Source organism: Ceratotherium simum, chromosome 34 (assembly GCF_057802395.1).
Source record: "Ceratotherium simum simum isolate JZ-2026a chromosome 34, ASM5780239v1, whole genome shotgun sequence".
NCBI lineage: Eukaryota > Metazoa > Chordata > Mammalia > Perissodactyla > Rhinocerotidae > Ceratotherium > Ceratotherium simum.
The window spans coordinates 30,141,121-30,165,694 of NC_141933.1; the positions used below are offsets into that span (position 1 = coordinate 30,141,121).

General features: G+C 47.4%; 1 protein-coding gene across 3 annotated transcripts in view; it reads right to left on the minus strand.

Moving 5' to 3' along the window:
• The window catches only part of LDLRAD3 (low density lipoprotein receptor class A domain containing 3), a 235,519-nt gene that overhangs the window by 170,166 nt on the left and 40,779 nt on the right, over window positions 1-24,574 (minus strand). Inside the window, exon 1 of one of the 3 annotated variants that reach the window (XM_087423128.1) lies at window positions 13,396-13,678. The exons of the other annotated variants lie outside the window; for them this stretch is intronic. The gene's annotated coding sequence lies outside the window, so the exon portion shown is untranslated. Of the gene's footprint in view, window positions 1-13,395; window positions 13,679-24,574 lie in introns of those variants that run through there. 3 annotated transcript variants of the gene reach the window in all.

The window sequence follows — 24,574 nt, forward strand, 5'->3', positions numbered from 1 at the left end:
CCTGCGGGACAGCCATTAACACCAAATTGCAAGACACACTAAATGATCCCCCAAAAGAGCAGAGATGAAAAATGGGGCGACATTCACAGAATGGAATATTGCCCAGGGCTTCAGTTCAATGAACTGGGGTGGCATGAATCAACATGGACAAATCGAGAAACTTAATGTTAAGTGAAAAAAGCAAGGCGCAGAATATCACTTAAAGCAAGCTTGAAAAACACACTACTCTGGTGGATGCATACAGATGTAAACGTAATTTTGAAAATGTACAGGAGAGAAAAATACCAAATTCAAGGCAGTGGTTAGCCTCTGGCAAAAGGGGTCAGAGGGTACACAATGAACTTCAACTGTTAAGATCTCTTTCTTTTAAACAATCGGGGCCGGCCCCGCGGCTTAGCGGTTAAGTGCGCACGCTCTGCTACTGGCGGCCCGGGTTCGGATCCCGGGCGCACACTGATGCATCGCTTCCCCAGCCATGCTGAGGCCGCGTCCCACATACAGCAACTAGAAGGATGTGCAACTATGACATACAACTATCTACTGGGGCTTTGGGGGAAAAAAGGAGAAGGATTGGCAATAGATGTTAGCTCAGAGCCGGTCTTCCTCAGCAAAAAGAGGAGGATTAGCACGGATGTTAGCTCAGGGCTGATCTTCCTCACAAAAAAAAAAAAAAAAACAATTGGAAGCAAGCTTGACACAACATTAGAATTCAATGGAGCTGGGCGGAAGGCACACAGGCTTTCTTTGTGTTATTCTTGGTACTTTTCTCCATCCTTTAAAAAACGTTTCATTAATAAGATTTATTATGCAGAACAAAAATTAGGCTAATATTTGAGAAAAATCTAGGAAAGACATATGGAGCCATTTACCACTAATATTCTCGCTTCACAAACCCCATCAACTATAAAAGAATAAGAGATAAAAGGTGGCAATTGTTCATACTGGGGAAAAAAGAGCCAATGCAGGGACATCTGTCTGGAAGATTTGGTCTATTAGGAACTCTCTTCGTTTTTTGAAAGGCAGCAACAGTTGTAGTGTAGAAGCGGACGGTGGAGGAAAAAATAAACACATCTCCTAAGATAGACTTACCCACCCAACTTATTAAGCTGTGACATTCCAAAAATAAAAATAGTAAGGCCCAGCCAGGAGGTCAGATATTTTTCAAATACTAACTCCCTGAAACGTCAGAGTGGGAAAAGCCACAGTAAAGCTGACCTTCTCAGAATAGGCCACTCCATCTGCCTCCTCGCCCCTCAACACAGGGCTGCAGGAAGCTGAGCAAAGATGGCCTCGGCTGAGGCGGCCAAGGCTGTGATCTGGCACACCCAAGCATAAGTGCCACATGCCCAAGTCTCTTACCACAACAACTAGCTGTGTGACTTCAGACAAGTGAGTTCCCCTCTCTGAGCTAAAATTCTCCATCTGTAAAACTCCCAGGCACGGCTGCAGAGGGCTAGAGGGGCAGAATATCTATATATATAATAGAGGGATACAGTAAATATAATAGAGTAGGTGGCATATACTCGGGGGTCAATAAATAGTACTCGTGTTTGTTACTTCTTCCTTCCCTCCACAAATTCTTCCTGACTCTCCTCATCGAGCTGGTACTCTTAAGTGGCACTCAGAGAAGGCTGGGTCCCCTTCTCTCCCTGCTTCCCCAGAAAGGGCACAGCCTGGGCAGGTGGGAAGCCTGCTGGAATTGGGGCTGGCTGAGAGCTGGTGGTCACTGATGTTCCAAAAAGCAGACTTGGAGCACAGACACCAGGTTCTAAGGACACAGTGAAGGACCTCACAATGCGCCCCCGGCTGTGTGTCTCTAACACAACAGTCTCAGCTTGATTACTCCCAAGAAATAATTAGCCCTCCCTGAATCATTCCTAGGGCTCTTCATAGCAGCCAAACCATAAACACGAACCAACCCTTCCAAATAACGTGGCCATGAGGCAGATCAAAGGAGAAAGGCACCTGGGGTTCCCCACTGGGATATGAGGGAGCTGCTCCACCTCCCTGGGCCTCAGTTTCCACATGTGTGAAACAAGGCAGGAAGAGATGATGTCCCAGTTCCTTTTCCACTCTCAACTCACTCATTCCTGTTTCCATGCACACAACCGCAGTCCCCCGGCAGGCAGACACTCACCAGCTGCCTGTCCTAGATACATTCTTCAGCATTTAAAAATAATACCGAGGGGGGCTGGCCCGGTGGCGCAAGCGGTTGAGTGCGCGCGCTCCACTGTGGCGGCCCGGGGTTCGCCGGTTCGGATCCCAGGCGTGCACCGACGCACTGCTTGGCGAGCCATGCTGTGGTGGAGTCCCATATAAAGTGGGGGAAGATGAGCACGGATGTTAGCAGGGCCAGTCTTCCTCAGCAAAGAGAGAGGAGGATTGGCAGATGTTAGCACAGGGCTGATGTCACAAAAAATAATAATAATAATACCGAGGATTTACATAGAGCTCTTCCTCTAAAGAACCGAAAACATCCCTGTGAGGCAGGTACTGAAGGCAGTTCCTCCTTTCTAAAAACAGAGACTGCAACCCAGAGATCAACCAGCCTGTGAACAGGCAGGGCCGGGGCTGGCCAGAGAACGCAGGTTTCCAGCCCCGAGGAGACTCACTTCCCGCCTCCGCCCTTTAGAACTGAGACGGCTGGTCCCACGCTCCCTGCAGCAGGAGAAAACAATCTCCCAAGGCCCAGCCATCAGACCTGCCTCGGTCCCTACTGATTCCAGGGCGTCTCAGGTTCACTTCACTCATCACAATTTTCCCTCATGTCTCAGCAAATGAACGACTGTTTGGCTTATCACTTCTGATTAAGAGAGGAACTCGGCCAGGGAAATCAGAAATGCCGACCTGTGAGCACCACGCCAGGGGGAATACGTATTAACCTGGGCGTCTTTTTAAATTTTCTTAAGTAGCTTAATCCATTAAACTGGTCCATCCCGCTTCTACAAGCTGCTCACGCAGGCACACTTCCTCCGCGCCCAACACGACGACAGGCCCTCCGTCATGAGGAATTAGCTGACTTCCTGAGCAAACGATGTTTGTAACCCAGCAACAGGCAGAGTTAGGCAGTCTTTACCACTACGGTATGCGTGCCTGAGGGAGCACAGCTTTCAGAGGAGCAACCAACCTCTGCAAGAGACTTGTCGATTTCGTAAGTCAAAAGGCTGAAACCCTGCAGACTAACCTGTTTGGGTTTTCCAGATTGCGAAGGGTAGCTTACGACAGTCCAGAAAACAAAGCAAATTAAAAATTAAGGTGAGATTATAGAGCTCCTCTCACTCAGGTCAGCCCTGGAGCCTACAAACTCGGAATTCTAATTCCACTCCTTCCAAGCTCAGGGAGTGGCTTAACCTCTCTGTGCCTCAGTTTCCTCCTCCATAAAATGGAGATGAAGTGCCAGCCCAGTGGTGTAGTAGTTAAGTTCACACACTCCACTTCGGCAGCCCAGGGTTCACAGGTTCGCATCCCAGGCTCAAACCTACACTCCGCTCATCAAGCCATGCTGTGGCAGCATCCCACATACAAAGTAGAGGAAGATGGGCACCGATGTTAGCTCAGGGACAACCTTCCTCAGCAAAAAATAAACAAATAAATAAAATGGAGATGGACCAAACACAACCTTGATAAGGTCGCTGGGAAACCAAGTGGCTGTTTTGTCCACAGGTCCACAGCTTGGGGTATTGGAGTTGCAGAGTCACAGATCTGAAAATATTGGAACTCTCATGAAAATATTGGCACTCTCATTGTCTATCACTGGCACCAGAAAACCTCTCAAGGAAAAAAAAATACACTAAAAATTCAGTGGAAGCTTCCGAGATTTTCCATACATTTTATAAGAGAGCACACAGAGGCCATAAGATTAGCCAGAGTTCACTTGTTAAAGGTATTATCATTCACTATTAAAGAATTACTATTATATAAAGACTAGATGAATGTAGGCACATAATATGTCATTACACAAGACATACCATTATAATGTAGTTACATGATTAATAATTAGAGGAAGGGTGACCTGCAGTGTAAAAGGATCCACCTTGAACTGAACACAATCGAATCCTACCAGGTGAGATGAGAGATCCGGAGAAGGAGCTGCTCATTAAGAAATGATTTTTCAATGACTTGAATATGCCCCACAGTGTGACTGACTCCAGTTCCAGTTCCAAGACTCCAGTCCCAACAGGGGCAGCTCATCACCAAGACACTGGAAAGTAGTCAAAGGCTCAGTGAACGCTGAGACCATGACTAACCTTTAAACAGGTCCACACCCTACGGCCTGCAGGATCTTCAATCCCCTGACATCCAGCTGGTCCTTGCCCCCATTATTTCCTGAATCTGTCCTCACAAAGTCATCAGTGGCCTCCCAATTGCTGAATCCAAAGGTTACTGTTCAAGCTTTACCTTCTGCACAACTCTGCTGCCTTGGACCAAGTGGATCACTCCCTCCTCCTAGAACTCCATTCCCTTGGCCTCCTCCACACACCTGGCTCTCTGACCATTCCTCCTCGGTCACCTTGGAGGCTCCTCTTCCTCCACCCATCCCTCATCAGCCTTCAGAGTCCTGTCTCCCATCTGCTTGAGCAATAGATACATCTTCCCTGGAGGAGCCATCTCATCCGCCATTAGGGTCAACCTCCAACTGAGCTCTCTCCCCTTCGACTCCATCTTCTACTCACAGCTGCATCATCGCCTACTGTCCCAGATCCTTCCGTCCCCAGCAGACTCAGAACATCCAGAGAGAACTTTTGATTTTTCTTCTAAACCTGCCCGCCCTGTACCACCATGTATTCCGAGAATCACCAACCATCCCTCTCCCTCAGCCCCACCCACATCAATCAACTAGTACTAAATATTTCCCACATCCATCTTTCCTCACCATCCCTACCACTCGCAACCCTAGTTCACATCCTTCTCTCTTGCCTGTTTTGCATTAATGGCTTCCTTGCTGGCTCTCCTGGCTCCAGTCTTGACCCCTAAAAGGCATCCTTCACACAACTGTAGAGTAAATCTGACCATGTCACTCACCACTTCAAATCCTCCCATGGCTTCCATCCCATGAAGGGTAAGGCCCAAGATCCTGGGGTCAGCACAGGAGGCCTGTGTATCCTGGCCAGCCCACCTCTGCTGCAGGGATTGGTTCCTCCCTAGCCCCTCAGATCACTGTACAAGCTCCCATCAGACCTCTCAACATAACTTATGCAAACCTCTATCTCTTCACTTATCACAATACTTCATTGTTTGCATGCCTGTCTTCCCACAAAACCCCATGAACAACTTTTACCCAGAGGAGTAATGCAGTCCAGAGTCAAGGACAGAATGTTTGTTGAAATGGAGGGAGGAATGGATGGAGGGAGGAATGGATGGATGGATGAGGGATGGATGGAGGGAGGGATGGAGGGATGGGGGGAGGGATGGATGGATGAATAGAGGGAGGAATGGATGGATGGATGATGGATGGATGGATGGATGGAGGGATGGATGAATGGATGGAGGGAGGAAGGGATGGACGGATGCATGGATGGATGAACAGAGGGATGGATGGAGGGATGGATGGATAAATGGATGGATGGAGGGAAGAAAGGATGGAGGGATGGAGGGATGGATGGCAGGATAAAGTGTGTGGGTAGATGGTAATATGGATGGTTACTTCTTTGTGCTATAATATTATGAAAAGCATTTCACCAAACATTTTGTGGATCATTCCTGCAAGTCAGGATTATTCCTCAATCCCATGGACAGCCCACATTTGTAGGCAGCCTAAGAGTCATGAAACGAAAACATGTTTCTTCATGCTCAGATAATAATTTGATCTGAGCTCGTTTATTTGAAAAATGGGGGTGGAGGGATGAGACCCCAAAATTTTTTATTCATACTATTATTCTCTTTCCTGAGATGTCAATGGACCCTGCAATTTTCCACAAAGCAATTTTCGCCTCTGGATCAGCTTGAGCTTAAACCAATAATTCTTCATGGCTCAAAGTAAAAATTCAAAAGTAGCCCAACACTTTATTCTGCAACCTCAGCAGGTGAGGGCATGCCTCCAGAACTCCTGGGCACGAGGACTTTATATATGACATAGGCTGTCAGCAATATCTGATAACAGCTGCCCATGAGACAGATCCAACATTCTGTGATGACCCATCTCTCAGAGCCAGCTCACAAGAAATCAAGGTTGGACACATGTTATGGGGGAGAAGAACCAAGCCCAGGGGCATCTAGCGGCTGATAACCCCATAAGAGTCAGGCCTCTGTTTCTGCTCCACACTGGGTTGGAGGCAGCCTCAGTCAAGCCTTCAGGCCTCTATCCCCAGGGAGGTCAATTTATCCTTTCCCCGTGGTGAATCCCAAACCATCAGCACCCTACACTTGGCCTTTGTTTGTTTCTTTCTGTATCCAGGGAGGAGTGACAGCTGCACCAAAGACAGTGGCATTTTGGGCTGGGACTCTCATCCACAGCAGACAAAGAAGCAAGCCCTGTGCTTTTGGAGGCAGGGAGGGTGGTCTGGCAGAACGAAGGGGCCTGCAGGGGTCCCGTCAAGGGTCTGCCTCTGTCATCAATGGCTATGGGAGCAAAGGGACCCAGGCCCCAGCTACCTCCATTCCTGGCAGCCCTGGCATCCTTTGAACAAACAGCCCACTTGGTTTAGCAATATGGAAGGTGGCAGCCCTCCAGAGGCTCTGGACGTGAAGGGAAGAATGCCGGCTCCACGTGAACCTGCCAGAACAGTTTAGGGAGCCACAATGGTCTAGGAAACGCCAACAGAATAAAGGAACATAATGGACCAGAACTGCCAACGCAGCTCAGGAGGCTCTCTCTGTCTCTTCTTTTGTCGATCATGCACCTTAATGCTAAAGACGAGAGTGACCACGGTTTTTAAGAGAAACGAGGCAAGGTATCCAGCTTCTCACTGAACATCCTCGATAATCAGCTCCGACAGGCGCCAAGCCCCACCTGGCATGGCTCGCTTTCCGCTGCACATCGAGAGCCACCCGCGCTACACAGATGATAATGCATTTACAGGCAGCCGGGACTCTGCAGCCAGGAGGAAAAATTTCACCTAATTAAATAACAACAAAACAGAAAACCAAAGCCTTTAGCCAGTGCCAAAAAGAAGACAGGCTACTTGATCTTTTCTGGAGCTTTATAGCCAGGAACACCAATCAAGATGATTTTTTTTCGGAATATATCTTCTAAAAACAATTCTGTGTCTCTAATTACAAAGAACTCCTTAAAAATCAATAAGAAAATTGCAAACAAACCAAGAGAAAAATGGATAAAGGAAATGAACAAGCATGTCACAAAAAATACAGATGGCTAATAAACCAATGAAAAGATGCACAACCCCACCGGTAGTTAAACAAATCCAAGTGGAAATGCCGTTTTTCAAAACAATCTGACTGGCAAAAGTTAAAAAATGGATAATACTGAGAGCTGGCACGGATGTGAGGGAACGGGCACTCGCAAACTACTGGTCAGAGAGACGCTGGACAACGTCTCTGGCCAGTGGCAGTCCAGCACTATATATCACGAGCTTACCTTTGGGCTCACTGATTCATTTCCAGGCACCTATCCTTAGGAATACATAAATGCATTGAAATACTCACGTAGACGGTTTTTTTCTTTACATCATTATTTGTAAAAGCTCAAAACTTACAAGAACTTAAAACCTACCAAGAGGGAGATGGGTAAACATGATATGGCATATCCAGAAGAACCCAGGATCCAGCAGGCACTGATGTGGAAGAACATCTACAATACAGCCAGTGGGCAAGGGCAGCAAGTTGCAAAACAATATATACAGAATTATCCGTTCTGGTTTATCTCTAGAGTAGTATGTGATAATATATAGGCACCTGTATTTACATTCACGTCTGCAAGGTCCTAGAACATACACTCTGAGGGAAGGAATAGAGAGGTCCTTTAAAAATATGGGTATATTTTCTACTGGCATCTTTTTCAAGAAAAATTTCTTAAAATATCACCATAGTAAATATGCCTGGAGAGCTTATAATAGCAACTAAGATGACTTAGAGAAGGGGTTGAATAGCACTGCCCATTATCAAAATACACATACACATACACACACTTACACACACACACACCCCCCTGCACACAGACACACACACACACACATACGTATGAACACACACACACACAGACCTTGGCTTCTTTAACCTTAAGAAACAAAAGCCAAAAGGAAAAGATCATCCCATGCACCAATTTACAAAATATTAAAAAGAGAAGGCACTCCTTAAAACTCAAGAGGAGCCAGTTTCCTAAGAGTACTTTCACATAGTTATGAAACTAACAGCCCCAAACGTTGGCCCAAACTAAAAAAACAACAAACCTGAATAGGGAATCATTTGGAGAAACCTGGGTATGGATGGCTGCTTCTTAATGAGTTATTCTGGGAAATACCCCAGGCTATATTCCCTTTCAGAACACAAATATATTCCACAAAAGCACGTAGGAGCCACTTTCCACGGCCGCACGTCTCCCCTCCCTCCCGTGCAGCCCTCTCCCCACAAGCGGCCCCACCTCGGCGGCCTCTGTGGGAGCAAGGGGCTCTGCCTCTGATTAATATAAATTTAATTTGTCCTCTGTGCGGAATGCAGCGCGTCTGTCCAAGGCTTTCTTGCGCTCACTGGGAGCCCACAGTCACAGCCTGCTCTGGACGCCTGCTTCCACGCTATGGGATCTTCCAGGTGGCATCAGGCCACGCTTTCTGCTGGAGACAGAAGAGCTCATTCAAGGGCGCCTGGAGCGAGAGGGCTGGAGCGGAGCCCGAGGCTGCTGGGGCGTCTAGTTGCCAAGGTTCTGGAGTTGTCCTCGCAACCTAAGTGGGTGGAGGGTCATCCCACAACCCGCCTCCTGGAAAAGGGGGCGGAAGTTAGACATTTTTAACGTTGAGCAAAAGGAGCCAGACTAACTCTTTTTCTTGCCAGTTCAAAACCAGGCAAAAGTAGTCCACAATGTTGGAAGTCAGGATGGAGGTGGGGGGACCAGGCGGGGGCAGAGTATTTGGGTTCTGGGGTGTTGGTAATGCTGTTTCTTGAGCTGAGCATGGTTCCCCAGGTGTGTTCACTTCATGAAAATTCATGGAGCGTCCCACTTAACATCTGGGCACTTTTCAAGATGTATGTTAAATTTCTGTTAAAAATTTACTTAAATAATAAAAGACGACCTTTTGAACGGGGAGCTGGCTCACGGTTGCCGTCTCTGTCTACGCCCAGCTGACTCTCTCCTTTCTTCCTTCTACAGCCTGAGCTACCGGCAAACTCACCGGTCAGAGTCACGCCAAGTCCAACAGTCCACGATGCCACAAGCTGGTGACGGGTGGGGACTGGCAGTGTGAGGAGTGGGGAATGGAATGCCCAACATTTATTTTTAATTGATTTGCTCATTTTACCCTAATATCAAAACAGTCCATTCCTTCTCTCCAATGCCCAAAATGGCATCAGCCACACCCCAATAAACCACAGGCACGCAAACTTCTCAGGCCTGGCACCAGGCGCTGCAGTCCCAGCCACAGTCCCATTCCATCTGTGGCTGAAGAACAAGCCTCCGGGAAGCATTTGGAGAAGTCTGCCCGGCCGCTCCGGCTTGCATTCCACGGTGTCTGAACCAGGACAGGACTCTCCTCCTAGAAGTCCACGCCGTCACTGGTTACCTTTGTCCCCCCTTCCCAAACTCTTCTGGGGTTATTCTTAGCTATCAGGGATGTTAGGAGTCTTCAATGAACTTTCCCATGTGGTTAGTTTGCGGGTTTTTCCTCCTCTTTTGTTAAATAAAAAGGTTTCTTTATTTGCCTTTGACAAAAAGAAAAATGTAAAGTTTATAGAAAACCATACGGAGAGAAAAGCCATTCAGACAGATCCACATTCGAGGAACTCACAAATTAGACAAGTGATCGCTGATCTCTGCCCGAGGCTGAGTGACCAGTCTGAATGTGGCATTCTCTCTCTCCCTTGCCATAATCATGCTTTCAGAGAGGCACTGCCAAGTCACCACCACCACCACCCAGAAACTCAGGGAGATGAGCCTCGGCTCCGGGAGAGGAAGGCTGATCTCAGCTCACCAGCAAGGCGGCTACCTCCTCTGGAGGGCCCGCAGGACAGGAGGGAGCCGGCCAGGAGAGGTGCCCAGCCCACGGGTGTCTCTGATTTTAGAGCACTCCCCACGTCCTTGGGGGACCAGCCCACAGCTGCATACCGCGCCCTCTCAGGGACCTCCACTCGTCTGACACAACAGGGACCATCATTTCACACGATGTGGCTCCAGCCTTTTCACTAAAGGCCAGGCTGGTAATCCCACCCATCTTGGTTCCCTTCACAGGTACATTAGATTCCTGTCAAGCACCCTTCTGTCTGTCTGTCTCTCCCTCTCAGATCAGCTTCTTGTGTTCCCACAAAACAAACAGCTTCTGTTCAAACTTCAGCCCAGAGCAACTCAATCTCCTGACACCTCCCCCACCCCAGGAAAAACCCCGAACTTGTGTAAACAGGGAAAGGCCTGCTTGAAGCTCACAGAGAGCAGGGAGGCGGTGAGGTGTGGAAGGAACACCTCAGGCCGCACTCACCAGGCCCAAGAATCACAGACCCACAGTCCAGCAGCAAGTCATACATCCAAAGATCACACCAAGAAAGCCTGAAAAACAAAGAACCAACTGAAGACTTCAAAAAAAATAGTGTCTTTATTAAGGGAAAAAAAGGGGATGCCAGCAAACCTGGCCTTGCCTCAGCTCTCTTCCAGTGCCTTCCAGATCCCAGCAGACAACACACAGACATGAAGAACCGAGCCATGGATGGCTCCAGCCTCAGCCGTGTCAGCAAAACTGGTCAGTAAGAGGCAGGAAGACTTCAAGGAACAACCACCATCAGCCAGCCCAGCTCCTCAACAGAAGGAAAACCTCAAACACACTCCCCTGGGGGTTACAAACCCATGGGGAGAGAAGGGAATGGATTTCGTAAGAACACCATCCAAAGAAACAGGTATCAGTCCCTCCAAGTCCCCACTCATAGGCAAGGAGCCAAGAGGCTAAGTGGTCCTGTTAACATGCACATCATTTCAGGAAACTGTCTGTTTTTACCAAACTCCCCTCTGAATGAGGCACCGTCCTCAGGACCATTTAAAGCACAAGAGAGAAGAAAACTCGGAAACATTTAGAAAACAGAATATTTCTCAGGATGTCCATACAAATAACTAAGAACAGTATTTCTATCTGTAACTACATCAAATATAACCATCTATGGGCAAGCCAATGTATACATAGATCTTTTCATATTTCAAAATTAACAAGTAACTTCAGAACTATAATGGAAAAATAAGAATGTAAACATTGCATGAATTTCCATTCTCTGCCCTCAAGCACCAGGTCTTTTTTTCTTTCTATCTTTTCCAACCACGGTTTTTTTATTTTCCAGTTTCAAAATTCCCAGAGGTTCACATCTTTAAATAGAGATATATTACTCAGAATCCCTAACTTCTACCACTTAGAATATAGAGGGAAAGCAATCTAAATTTACTAATTAAAATCAATAGCAAGAAATCAACCTTCAAAGACAACAGCAGAAAAAAGCACTTTTAGACAGCGATGCAGACTATGAAGTCACATTCACCATGCTGGCGACAGGCCCCCCGCAAACTTCTCCTAGAAGTGGTGCCTGTATTGATGGAGCACCCGCCATGCATCAGGGCCTGCATGGTACTTGTATATGTTATTTAACCCACACTGCAGCCATACTGAGTACCTTTTATCCCCATTTTACAGATGAAGCAATTGAGGTTCAAGATAACAAACCAGTCAATGAGAACCAGGATGCAATTCAAGGTCTATCTGACTTCCCAAAGCACCCTTTCTCCTCTACCACTACTGTGTTCCCAAACCAGCAAAAACAGACACCTTATTGCAAAGAACACATAAGCTACAACTGCTATGGTTCTCTCTCCACTCTTTCAAAGTCATAATTTGCGTATTATTGGAATAGCAGTACTTCTGATACACAAATCCTAATTTAACTACACATCTGACGTGGTGGGGGACCATCCCAATCTGAAACTGGTCTACTTGGGCAACTGCTGTGTTCTCATTGCTTAACCACTTGAGCCAATGTTCTCCTTGACAGTGACATTCTGCTACTGCACTGGGTCCGCAGAACAAGACACTTATATTTAATATCTACCCATCGCCTACTACATGTCTATTTTGTGGTAAGCTTTCATTCAACTGATTCACTCATTCCCCCACAAAGAACCTACTGAGCACTCAGCATACTCAAGGTTGTGGGGAATACAAGGTTTAAGCACAAAGCCTACAGCTGACCAGAAGAGAGGAGGGTGCACCCAAACAGCCGTACTTGTAAAAGTTGGAATCATGAATGCCCTGAGAAGGGAGCAGAAAATGGGACGTAGGAATCACTAAGGAGGGAGAAATTTACTCCTGGGAAGCACCATGGAACGCTTCGTGGCACAGTTTTCACTCAGGCTGGATTTGCAGGACGGGTAAACGTAGACCTGCATTCCAAACGAAATGCTAGGCGAGGCGGGGCATGACAGCGCACAGTCACCAAGAGGGACCAGGGGCAGAAGGCTGAGAAAAGCTTTCAGAGCCAGGCTGCGGAGTTTGGACTTGACTTAGTACACAACGAGAAGCCAACAACCTCAGTCTCTGTGCAGGGCAGTGACACGAAATGAGCAACGCTCCAGGTAGGTTAACGGGGCAGCCCCACACAGAAAACAACTGGGTGAGGAAAACCTGATTTGGAAGCTACTGGAAATTTTTAGGCCTCACTTTACTAACTCCAACATATAGTCCCCCTTCTAATAAGAAATACTAAAAGAGGCTGGTCAAACTTAAAACAAATAAATATATCAAGTCTCTGACTATTTGCTGAAGGAGGAGACAACCCAAGTCATCAATCTTTGGCTTTGGAAAACAGCAGATGGTATTTTTGGCAGAAGATCCACTGTCCTAGTTCTATGTTTCGCTCCGGCTAAGCCTGCACTTTGCTTGTGTTTCTTCAGCCTGCACCACTGGAGCAAGGGGCAGGCGACCCACAACGCCAACAGTCAAGGAAGCGACCCAGGCTTCGAATTCGGGCATTCGGGTAACCCAGACACAGACACCAGAGTGGATTCCATTCTCTATCTCCTATGCTGATGGCACGTGGGGGGCCTAAGCACTCTGCAAACAATTCTGACCAGTTTCCTTCAAACCTTCAAAACCCAAAAGACAACAAGAGAGAAAAAACCAAGGAGCAGAATCAGATTATTATGTAATAAGTGGCTATATGTGCAAATCTGAAGATTCCTGATACTGGTTACAGATTTCCGGAAAATAACTGCTTCATAAGACAAAAAAAACAAGCTTTTTGAAAACTGTGCTCTTCTGGACCTACCTGTTGATGTGTTCCTTTCTGCAATGATGATGATGATGATGATGATGATAATAATAATAATAATAAAGCTCTTTCAGGAGATGAAGTGACTCAGCATTTTCTGCGTGGATTAAATTTCCGCTACTTTCTGTAAGAAAATCACTAACAGAACAAATGGTATTTGCATTTCAGCAGCACAAACCCACTTGGAGGGGTGCACGGCAGGGATTATAACAGGGGTGGGAGAGCCATTCTGTCCTCAAGAGTTTCACATCATCCTCCCAGTTCCACCTGACCCCTTTCCACAGAGACCTCTGGCAGGTGGAAAATCCATCTCTATTCTAATGGAAACTGATTTTTCAGGTATGTAAGTGAAAAATACTGCAGGACTGTCTCTGTACTTTTTCTTAGCCTTCTTCTCAGCCAAGTGACTGGCACAGTCAACCAAACCCTGCAAATGCAGTTCATCAGAAGCCTTGCCGATGATGGCTGCTCCCAAGCCAGTGGACCTGAAGTTTGGAAGCATTTGACTTAATCAAACAAAAAGGTCAGTCTCAGAGCAGAAAAGGGAGTTTCCTAGGAAGTGATGCCAAGATAGGGAAATGAACTCTTTGGGGAAGTTCTAGGAAGAAAAAGGCAGAAGCAGCCACAGATAAGAGTTGGGGAAAGGATGGACACTAGAACCGTACAAAATCCGTCTCACTGGATACTAAGAGGCAGGACGAAAGTGAAGGTGTGTACTCGGGCCTTGATCTCAGAGTGCTGGACAAGGCAGAGAAAAACACAGTGGAGGGAGCTCTGCGGCCCAGCCCCATGTGGAGAAAAAGGAAGGCGAGAGAGTGGTAAATTAAAAGAAATGAAAACACTACATAAACTATTTCCATAACCAAAGTTGTGAGAGACTGCTGTAACCTCCACAGTTGTAATTCTGCTGTACAAACATGTTTTTAAAAATAAGGCCTCAGTGGAAATAGAAGTCCACGCTGGAGAGCCGACAAAGAAAACAAAGCAAGGCTTCTTCCTCGCACAGCGCAGTTTCCTGCAGAAACACATCGAATAAGGACGGATTCATTTCTTACGAAGGCGAAACAAAGGGCTCAATTCTCTTGAACACGCTTATTAATATTTAGCCAGTTAAACACGGGCCTCTCCCAGTTGCGGTCTACCAGCCCATAAATATCTAGTAGGAGCAGACCCAGGCACGCATGCACACACACACACCACACACGTGTGCCACATATGCACGCACAGAGAAAATATTCACTCTTTCTCACCCTGGAGGTTGGGACAGCCCCGGAACTGCCCACACATTTACAGACCCAATCTTTCCACAGGAGCATCTAAAGCTCTGGTCCCTGATCACAACCACCTCCCGGGGGAAAGAATCTTCTCTCTCCAGATTCTAAATTCCTCCCTATATTTTTCAACCATTGAGGAGGTCCCAAGGCCAAATAAGAATCCCACCCTCTTCAGTGAACCCTGGTGTTGGGACGAGTGAGGCTTTTCTTTAGCTACAAGCCCACTCCCATCACCAGCGCCAATCAGCATTTTCAGGCCTCAGGGTACACGCACAAAGGGCTTTTTGAAAGAATAAAGGATTCTACCCAATTTGTTTACCAATTCTGCCTGGTCTATGTAGCCAAGCTTCCTTTACAACTGATAAACAACAGGCCCTCCCAAACATAAATGGCACTGATGGTAATTTCCATTTACTGAGTGTTCTCCATGTGCCAGATGCCTTTACAAACATCTAATATTTATAACAGCTGTAATCAGAGGAATCATTAGCTCCATTTCACAAATGAGGAAAGGCCGCTCAGGGAGGTTAAACAGTCTACCCAAGGTCACGTGAGGTCATTGAGGATCCAGGATTTATACCACAGCCGAGTCTGCCTACACTTTATCTTCTGCCAGATTCTTTCATCTGGCCACAAAACACGACCATGGGAAAATCCAGCCATCTCACACCCTCTTCCCAGCACCCCACAGAACAAGAAGCCTGCCCATCAGCCTACGAGACTCTTCTGCGGGTTTCCCAAAACAGAGAATTTACGAGGATTTTATAAAAATCACTGGTCTACAGGGGCTGCAAAGTGACTTCCAGTTTTAAAAACTAACAAGAATCTCCCAGAGCCAATGATTAGGGCTGATGCAGCTCATAAAACAGACCATAAAACCATTTCTGTTATGTTGGTTTTGTGTTTTCCTTTTCTAGAGGCCGGTCAGAGGGGAGACTGGTGCACAGATGCCTTCCCAAAGCCTGTGGTCCACTCACCCAGGAAGACCTTTGTCTTTGCCTCTTCCTTTCCTCGTCCTTATCAGATGCTCTCAAGCTGGTGCAGAGGAAACATCATTAACCAGCCTCCTCTACCAGAGGGTGATCTCAGATGGGTCCCAGGAGCCGGTTCCAATTTACTTAAATGATTGAGATCTCCTCTCCCCAGTTATTCAACCCTGCAACATCGGCCAGCAGACATAATTGCAAAGCAGGTAGGCTAGACTCACCAATCGCCGATTCAGTGCCAGCAAACGTTGCAAATTACAGGGTATAAATTTAGCAGGGTGGGTCCTGACACACATTCCTGCAAATTACACGTTCCCGCCTAGTGGAAAGTGCGTTCATTACTTCAGGTGCATGCACTGCTTCCACTTACCAGGGGCCGGGGCTCTCGGGAGAGCTGAGAGCAACTCTGAGTAATCCAGAGGATTAAAGCACAAATAAATACCGGCTGCTGGGAGGTGGGACTCTTCTCAAGCTCTTGGCGTTCGAATTGCTCACTTTCTCCCTGCAGACCGAGAGTCACTGAGGCCCACCGTGTGGAGCTGAGGAGGGACTGACCCAAATCCAGACACAAATATGGGACCGACAGGGCTGGCAGCTGAGCAGGGTGGTGGCGCAAGAGCAGCAGCCTCCTCCGTCTTGCCCTCAAAGCGCTGCTTCCCGGGCCGGCCCGGTGGCTTAGCGGTTAAGTGCACGCGCTCCGCTGCTGGCGGCCCGGGTTCGGATGCCGGGCGTGCACCAACGCACCGCTTCTCCGGCCATGCTGAGGCCCCGTCCCACATACAGCAACTAGAAGGATGTGCAGCTATGACACACAACTATCTGCTGGGGCTTTGGGGGAAAAAATAAATAAATAAAATCTTAAAAAAAAAAAAAAAAAAAAGTGCTGCTTCCCTGAAAGGAGAATGGGCGCCAGGTGCAGGAGGGCAGACGCAGCCGAGGCCAGGTCTGGACCCACCTGCCTGAGCCCATCAGATTTCAGCCAGTGTGACAGAGAGCACTGTCTGTGTGCTCCGTACACAAAACCTGCACCTCCTATGAGGGAGGGAGGAACTAGTGCTGACTTGACAGAGCAGGAAACCGAGGCTTGGAGAGTGACCTAACTTGCCCACGTATTCGGGAGTAGAGGGACCCAGGTCTGTATGACTCTCAAACTCACGCTCTTAAATCCCAGGCGCTGCAGCATCTGCCGAGGGGCAGCCACCCCGGGCGCTCCTCAGGGCTCTGGAGAACACGGCACACGTTCATTTGGGGCCTCCTACGTCCCAGGCACTCAGCTCAGGACTTTCGCCAAGGCTGTTCCATTTAATTCTCGGAACAACTCTGGGAGGTGTCCCGTCCTCTCGACTGTACCCATGAGGAAACCAAGGCTGGGAAAAACCAAGATCATCCAGCTAGTGAGGAGCGGAGCCAAAATTTAACCCATCTATGTACTTCCTAAATTCAAGGCTTTTCCCTCTAAACAAAGATCCTAATCTGTGAGTTAACTGTAACTCTGATAACTATGCAGCCTATGTGATTAGGGAGAAGAAGAATTAAACCAGACCAAGCTGCTGAGGTCAGAGAAGATCAAAGGTGTTACCCACAAGGCCCCAGCACCAGTACTTCCAGCAGGATGGGGAGTGAGCAGGCTCTTTCCAAGTCATAGCTATGGTGGACACTGGTGGCGGCTTTCTCCCTAAGTTACTCAGCATCCATTTCTCCCTCTGCTTTATTGGAGTTCTCTCTCTCTCAGTGGCTACGATGTCATAGGACCATAATCAGGGGTCCTACCATCTCCAGCCAACAGGAGGTCGAGTGATCTAAGCTGAACCAAGATGACGCTCCGTCCCTCGAGTGCGACTCTTGAGAGGAAGGGCAAAGACACTGAAAACATCCCATTCCTTCCAAGAAGCTGGATGTGGCAGGACTCTTTTTACTATAAGACCAAATCTCTCTGTCGCCACTCAGCTAGGAAAGCCCACAGGCCTGAAGGTACTCACACTTTAGCAGAAGAGCAAGGTAAAATGGAAGAAAAACAGGCAATGTAGAAGAAACGCAACACACAACTTCCTTAAAATCTGTGTGTAATCTACACTTAGACAGAAAAAGAGTATTAGAAGAGAAAGTGGCCGGCATCCAGAGGGGATGCGCTCCCTCTGCTAGGAGACGCTGCCTGGACCAGCCAGATAAGTTCAGATCAGGCTTGCCCGCCAGAAAAGTGACTTGTCACAGCCAGACTGCTGCCTCATCACATCTAATATTGATAGGACATTTCCTCTTAGTCATCATAATTTGGTGGATTAATTAAACTTGGAATTCTTGAGCACTCAAGGTTACGACCTCAATCCCGACTTCAGGAAATGGCACATTCTTTGTCTTAATTGGAAATGTGTGTGTATGGTTTTACCTAACAAAAATGTGTACGGTAACCTAATGACACACACGAGGTTATTCTACACCAGAAAGCTAATGAATAACATTGACGCAGTTGTATAAGAAATGGCAGTCCTGACATTAATAAACTTGTAGGATGACTGTGGGCTTCTGCTGCATAAACACCACCTCAGTACCTAGGTGTCCCTCTCTAATTCTTTCCTACTAAATAGTGGGAAGCAATGGGGGCACACCTGCCCCACCTAAGCAAGCCAAGATAAAGATGGTTTGAAAGCCCAACATCTGAACCAACATTTCTGACCTCCTGGGACTCTTTCTGTGAGGTGAGACTTATCGTCCTGAAGCCAGGTGAGATTCTGTGGGCCCTCCCCAGTTTGGGAGGGCCTGATGCCTGGGAGGACCCAATGTGACCCCGGGTGGCTGCTAAGTCAAAAAGCCAGAGCTTAAAAAAAGAAAATGGCACCAGAAAGAGATGATGCTAACTGAGGGCATCACTGGGGCTCTTTGACACGATCTCACGGGCTCCTCTCCAGTCAGAGCAGTAATTGTAACAGAATAATGCAGTACTAGCAACGACTCTAGCTGTTAATGGACGATAAGGAGGACACAGAAAAAGTGACAACATAGGCGCAAAGCAGTAAGCTTCTGGGCTCCTGCCCTGTAGAAGCCAGTGGGAGGCCATCCAACACAGGGGGCATGAATCGGTGTGGAATTTCTAGGAATTCTTCTAACGTACAGAAATGATTATAGATGTGCACAAATAATAGCTACAAACGTTATCACAAACAATAATAAATAAAAACTTGGAAACAACACAAATGCCCAAAATTAGGGGGTGGTTAAATAAATTATGGACCATCTACTGGACACAATTCAAGACAGCCATGAAAACTGGTGTGGAAGAACTGGTGATGGGACTGTGGAAGCATTCTCCCCAGAGGAAGAGTAGCCCAGTCGAGAGGGGCACTGTGTGGTTTCGAAAAATCAAGCAGAATTAGAACAGACATCCTAAGTTGAGAGAAAAAGAATGTAAAAGCCTATTGTTTTCATAATATGGTCTACAGAATACAAAGCTAATAAAAATTATACTGACCAACAGAGTTGGGGTAAAAAGAAGGCTGAGGATAAACTAAAATAGAAATGTTTTAATGAATAGAAAAATGTTCACCATGTGTAAAATGAAAAAAGAAAGTTTAAAAACTATATACACATACATACACATAGAGCACATTCAAAAGGATAATATACCAAATTTTATCTGAATGGTAGGATTACTGATTTTTATTTTCTTCTTTCTGATTAACCGTATTTTCAACAATAAATAGCATTAGAAATTATTTTTCAGAATGTTAACAAGGGCAGAGACCATCACAGAACCAAACTGTCATACAGTAAGTCAAAGTAGACTCAACTTTGAAAAGACCATGTCCCCCTAATAATTCAATTAAAAGATATTTTTTGAGGGGCCGGCCCCGTGGCATAGCAGTTAAGTGCGCGCACTCCCCTGCAGCAGCCCGGGGTTTGCAGGTTCGGATCCCGGGCGTGGACTGACACACCATTTGTCAGGCCATGCTGTGGCGGCATCCCACATAAAGTAGAGGAAGATGGGCACAGATGTTAGCCCAGGGCCAATCTTCCTCAGCAAAAAGAGGAGGATTGGCATTGGATGTTAGCTCAGGGCTGATCTTCCTCACACAAAAAATATATATTTTTTTTTTGATAAAGAAAGTACTCAGTAACACATAAATGGAGCTCATTATTTAAGGAATTCCTCCACAGAGTCTTTCTGTACTAAGTGGCATCCTAAAGTGAGACTTGGAAATATAACACATACTTGACATTTTGAGAATGTCTGTGTGACACTCAAATCACAAAACGTTATGGACGTACGTCTGACCAGTCAGACTCTGGGAAACGGCCACCTTGTCCTCCAAGTCATTTTTTCTCCAAGCTCTCTTCCCAACCACAATCTGCTTTCTGGGGGCAGTTTCTTGATACAGAAGTTACCCCTGAACAGCCCTCAAGTCTGGGTAAACCAGTTCTACCAGCCAACATTCCCCTGGAGTGTCAAGGGCACAGCGGTGAGGGGTCCACTAAAATGTGATGGCCCATATCCCGTCCTTACCAGGTCCTCCCGCTTCACCTCAGGCTCTCTGATCCAGTCCCCTCCCCTCCCGGCTCTGGCCCCCGTCCACTCTGCCTGGACCATACAGCAGCTTCCAACCCAATCTCTGGGCCCCCAAGCTCCTTCCCCCTCAGTCACCTTTCACACTGAGGGGGGATCAGGGCACTATCTCCACTTCATGTCTCTCCAGCTCCTACATCCAAAACCCCACTTGCATGACCTAGGTTCCATCTACCTTTCTGCTTATATCATCCAGGACATTCCTCGCCACAAACTAAGTTCCAGACACCCCACATAATCTCCCACTCCCTAAACATACATTTTAACAAAATGAAATATTTCAAACATAAAGAAGTACAGATTTGAACATAAGAGGACTCTCATGTACCCAGACCCCCAAATTCACAAATATTAATATTTTGCCATATTTATTTCATATCTTTTTTAAGGAATAAAATACTACTGAGACAGATGGCTGAGAGTACCCTCCCGTCCATCATTCCATTCTCTTCCCTTTTTCCCCAAAAGTAACTACCATCCTGGTGCATATCTTCTTTCCATGTTTTCTGCTTTTACCACAGATGTATAACTCAATAGTGTGCGTGTGTATATATACATATGTGTATACATATGTACATACATATATGTATGTGTATATGTACATATATTTATGTGTACAATATACATATATTTATATACATTTATATATACACACAGACTACATGTTCATATATAGTCTACAGATCGACTATATATGTGTGTGTATATAAAATTATGTATGTATATACATATACACTAGATAGCTAGACAGACAGATATACAGTACTGTTTTGTGTGGTTTTAAAATAAACTCAAGTGGCATATACCATATAGATCCTTCCTATTCCTATTCTAAATTTCCTTAGAGACTTGTCCATGTTAGCGTGTGAAGATCTGGTCTAGTTATTTTAGTTGCTAGATTGCACTCCACTTTACACAGTGCCATCATATATTTACTCAGTCCCCCGAGATGGACAACAGGCCATTTCCAATGTCTCATTACTGCAAATAGAGCTGCAGTGAATATCTTCGTACACGTCTCCACTGGCACATGGCAGAGACCTCTCTTGAGTGACAATGCTGGGTCCACAGGACACATGGCTCACGCTTCCTAGATACTGCCGTGCCCAGGGCCCCTGATGAGCAGGTCAGCATTGTCACTTGTGCTGCACCCTGACCGCTGTGGCTGGGATTGCCAGGGGCCAGTGACATGCACAGCATGGCCAGAAGAGCTGAACAGGTGGCCCACACCCTTTCCTTCGGGTCTTCAGAATTAGGGCCCAGGCCGGCCAGCGAGCCACGAGAGCTGAGCTGCAAGAGCTTGACGGAGGCGGGACTGGGATGGTGTGGACATGAAGCCTTGAGGAAGCAGTGGGCAGGATGGAAACACAGCAGACACGCAAAGAGAAGCCGAGAACACCCAGAAGGAGCGACCGCGCAGGCGTCGAGAGAGAGGAGAGGAGCAGCCTCAGCCCTGGAGAGGCGTCTGGCTCCAGCACAGGCCCCTGAGAAGGAGGAGGAGCCCTGCTTTCTCTCTGACTCTCAGCAGAGGGGACGTCCTTCAGGGATCAGTTCATGCCACCTCCACCATCAAGCCTTCTCGATCCAACCCGTGGAACAAATCACTCCTTCCTCTGTGCTCAGAGCACTCTCCGACACCTCTCGTCTAACGCACGTTCCATTCTAGGCTGCACTCAGTTTAGCGATTCCTAGTCTGTCCTCTGCCCAGGATTCTAAGGGCCCACAGGCACGCACAGTCTGCCATTATTCTGTGTCCTGTACAAAACCAGGTACTGGGCTTTGCAAACAACAGGCGCTCAATCAATGTCATGACTGAATACAAGCTGTGGGCTCCTTAAAAGCAGGGCCCCCGCTGTCTCCATTTTCATCGTCTACCCAGGGTGTACACAGTGTCCGGCACACAGTAGGTCTACACTAAATGTGTGCTGAATGAACGGCTGAAGTGTGGGCTTCCACGAGCACATGCATCTGCCTGAACTGCTCTCCCAGGGCTCGTACCAACGATCAAATTTCAAAGTGGAGGTGACCAGGCCAAGGGATAATTTATTTCCCTACAGACGCTAAGTGTCAGTTAAATTGCTGCATTTAATAGGGCCTGACTTAGATGGGCCATTTTGAACAAAAGCAATAAGTGCTCCAGTAATGAGCCTACTTTAAATTGCTATTACTGTTACTACGCCGAGTCGACAGCATTCCTTGAACCGTCAGACCAAGGCCCCAATTAGAGATCTGCAGATTTTATAAACCACAGGCCCCCGGACTCACATCTTTGACCTCCCTGGAATCACAGAGAATCTTTTCCAGGGGAATCCAGGATAATCCTCTCCAGGGGTTCATCCTAGGATTGTTTTTCTGATTTGGGGTTTCTTTAAATCAGCCTGCCCAACAGGCTCTAAGTGGTCTCACACAGTTGAGCCCACAAGCTTGATAAAGAGCAGACACGCTGTGGCTGGAAGGGGAGCGGAGCAAGGCCTCGGAGAAGCAGCCTAGTACTCCACGCGTTTACCCTATTTCTTGGGAGCGTCCAATACTCACTAGCCCCTAGGAATATCTGCAAGCATCAAAGAAGGTGGGGAGGGAAAAGGCCTTCGTCTGCCGTGCCAGACTGTAATCTCTAACAGACAAGACAACAGAAGGCGCACACACACTGAAAGTGGATGACAAAGGAATTCGCACAACCAAAAGTCAGCTCCGAGCTCCTCAGTTCAAAGCGGAGGCAGAGAACACCTCCAGCCTCCGCACTTCCGGGCGCAGAAAAGAGCGAAGTGAGAGGAGGCTCAGGCAGCTCGGCTCTCACGTGCTGCGGGACCGCCCTCCTCCACGAGCACCCCCGGGTCACCCGGCTTCGTCAACGCCCTTCTGAGGACACCTGCAAATCTGAAAAGGCAGCACCGGTCTAGCGCCCAGCGCCACTGTGTCTTCTCCAACTTAACATGTTCAGCCATTCATCAGCCCATCATCTGATAACCTGTCTTCAGCGAGGAGAATACCGTGGTAAAAACACAAGGTCCAGAGGCAGACAGACCTGAACTCGGGTCTCGGCCCCTCTACTTTGTAGCTGTGAACCTTGAGCAAGTTACATGACCTGTTTGAGCCCCAGCTTCCTGATCTGTCAAATGGGGATAAGAAAAGTCGGCACTTAATCATAAAGGTAGCTATCACTTTCTGAGCACGTATCATGGGCCCTCCCGCATGCTAGGTGCGGTGCGTGTACTGCCTTATTTCAGCTGGCTGTCCTCCCGTGAGGCGAGGACGTTCCTGTCTTCGTTTGACAGGAAACTGAGGCTGAGACAGGGAGCAAACATTCCCACGGTCACACGGTGAACACACACAAGGAGCCAGGACTTGAGGCAGGTAGCCAAATCTCTGCAATATCTTAGCTTCTATGCTGGGACATCGGGAGAGTTTGAATAACACATTAAACCAAAAACGGTTAACTGTTATTGTTTTGTTAAGTATTATTTACATTTGCTGCTTTGATTTCCTTCAACAGGCTCCTCTCAGTCAGGCCAGGAAAGACACCAATTCTTGGTCAAGAAACAGACTTCCAGCCCACACTGAAATCGTGCACAGTGGACTTCAGTTGTCATGAAAACCAGCCAATAGCAGGCCGTGGGATCCCTGCCGCAGGTCAGCCTCTGGAGGAACAGGCTGTTCCCCCTTCCCCGCCAGCTCAGACCCTAACTAAACGGGAGGCTTCCTGTCCCTGAGACAGGCCCTTCTACCAGCACTAAATTCATAATGCAAGGGAAAAAGAAAACCTTGAAATCCACGTGAGTCCTTTTTAACACAGGAAACGTCCTGCTGGAAAGAAGCAAATATTTATGCAAATAATTAACTAAGGAGGGAGAGTATTCTTTCCAAATGTTGAGCAAAACCTGGTGAAAAAACAGCCCTGGCCATGAAAGGGCCTCTCACAGACATGGGAGGGGCAGCAGGTCTGCACCAGCTCACAAGTCCTCAGAAATGAAGCCTGCAGAGAAGGCACCACACACCCAGACTAACCCAGGCCCCCTTTTGGGTACCTCATACCCCACCCCCTCCCCATCCTCCCCGGGAAGAATTCTCTTTCCTTTGCATCTCTGGCCAGGGCTGTGCACTCCGAGACAATTAATTGATACCAATTGGCTGATTCCAGAGCTGACGGGAACTCCAGCCCCTCTTCTCTCCCTAACTGCCTGTGCATATTTTCCTAATTTTCTATCGTTTGCTACCTCGAATTTTACTTTCAGGGGAAGGGCTGGAAGCTAGGCAGCTAGGAATTTCTAATGTTCTTACTTGGCAATGCTCAGAAAATAGCATCTTTGCCTAAAAAATAAACAAACGGGGCCTCCTGTACAGGCTGTGGCCATGCCATG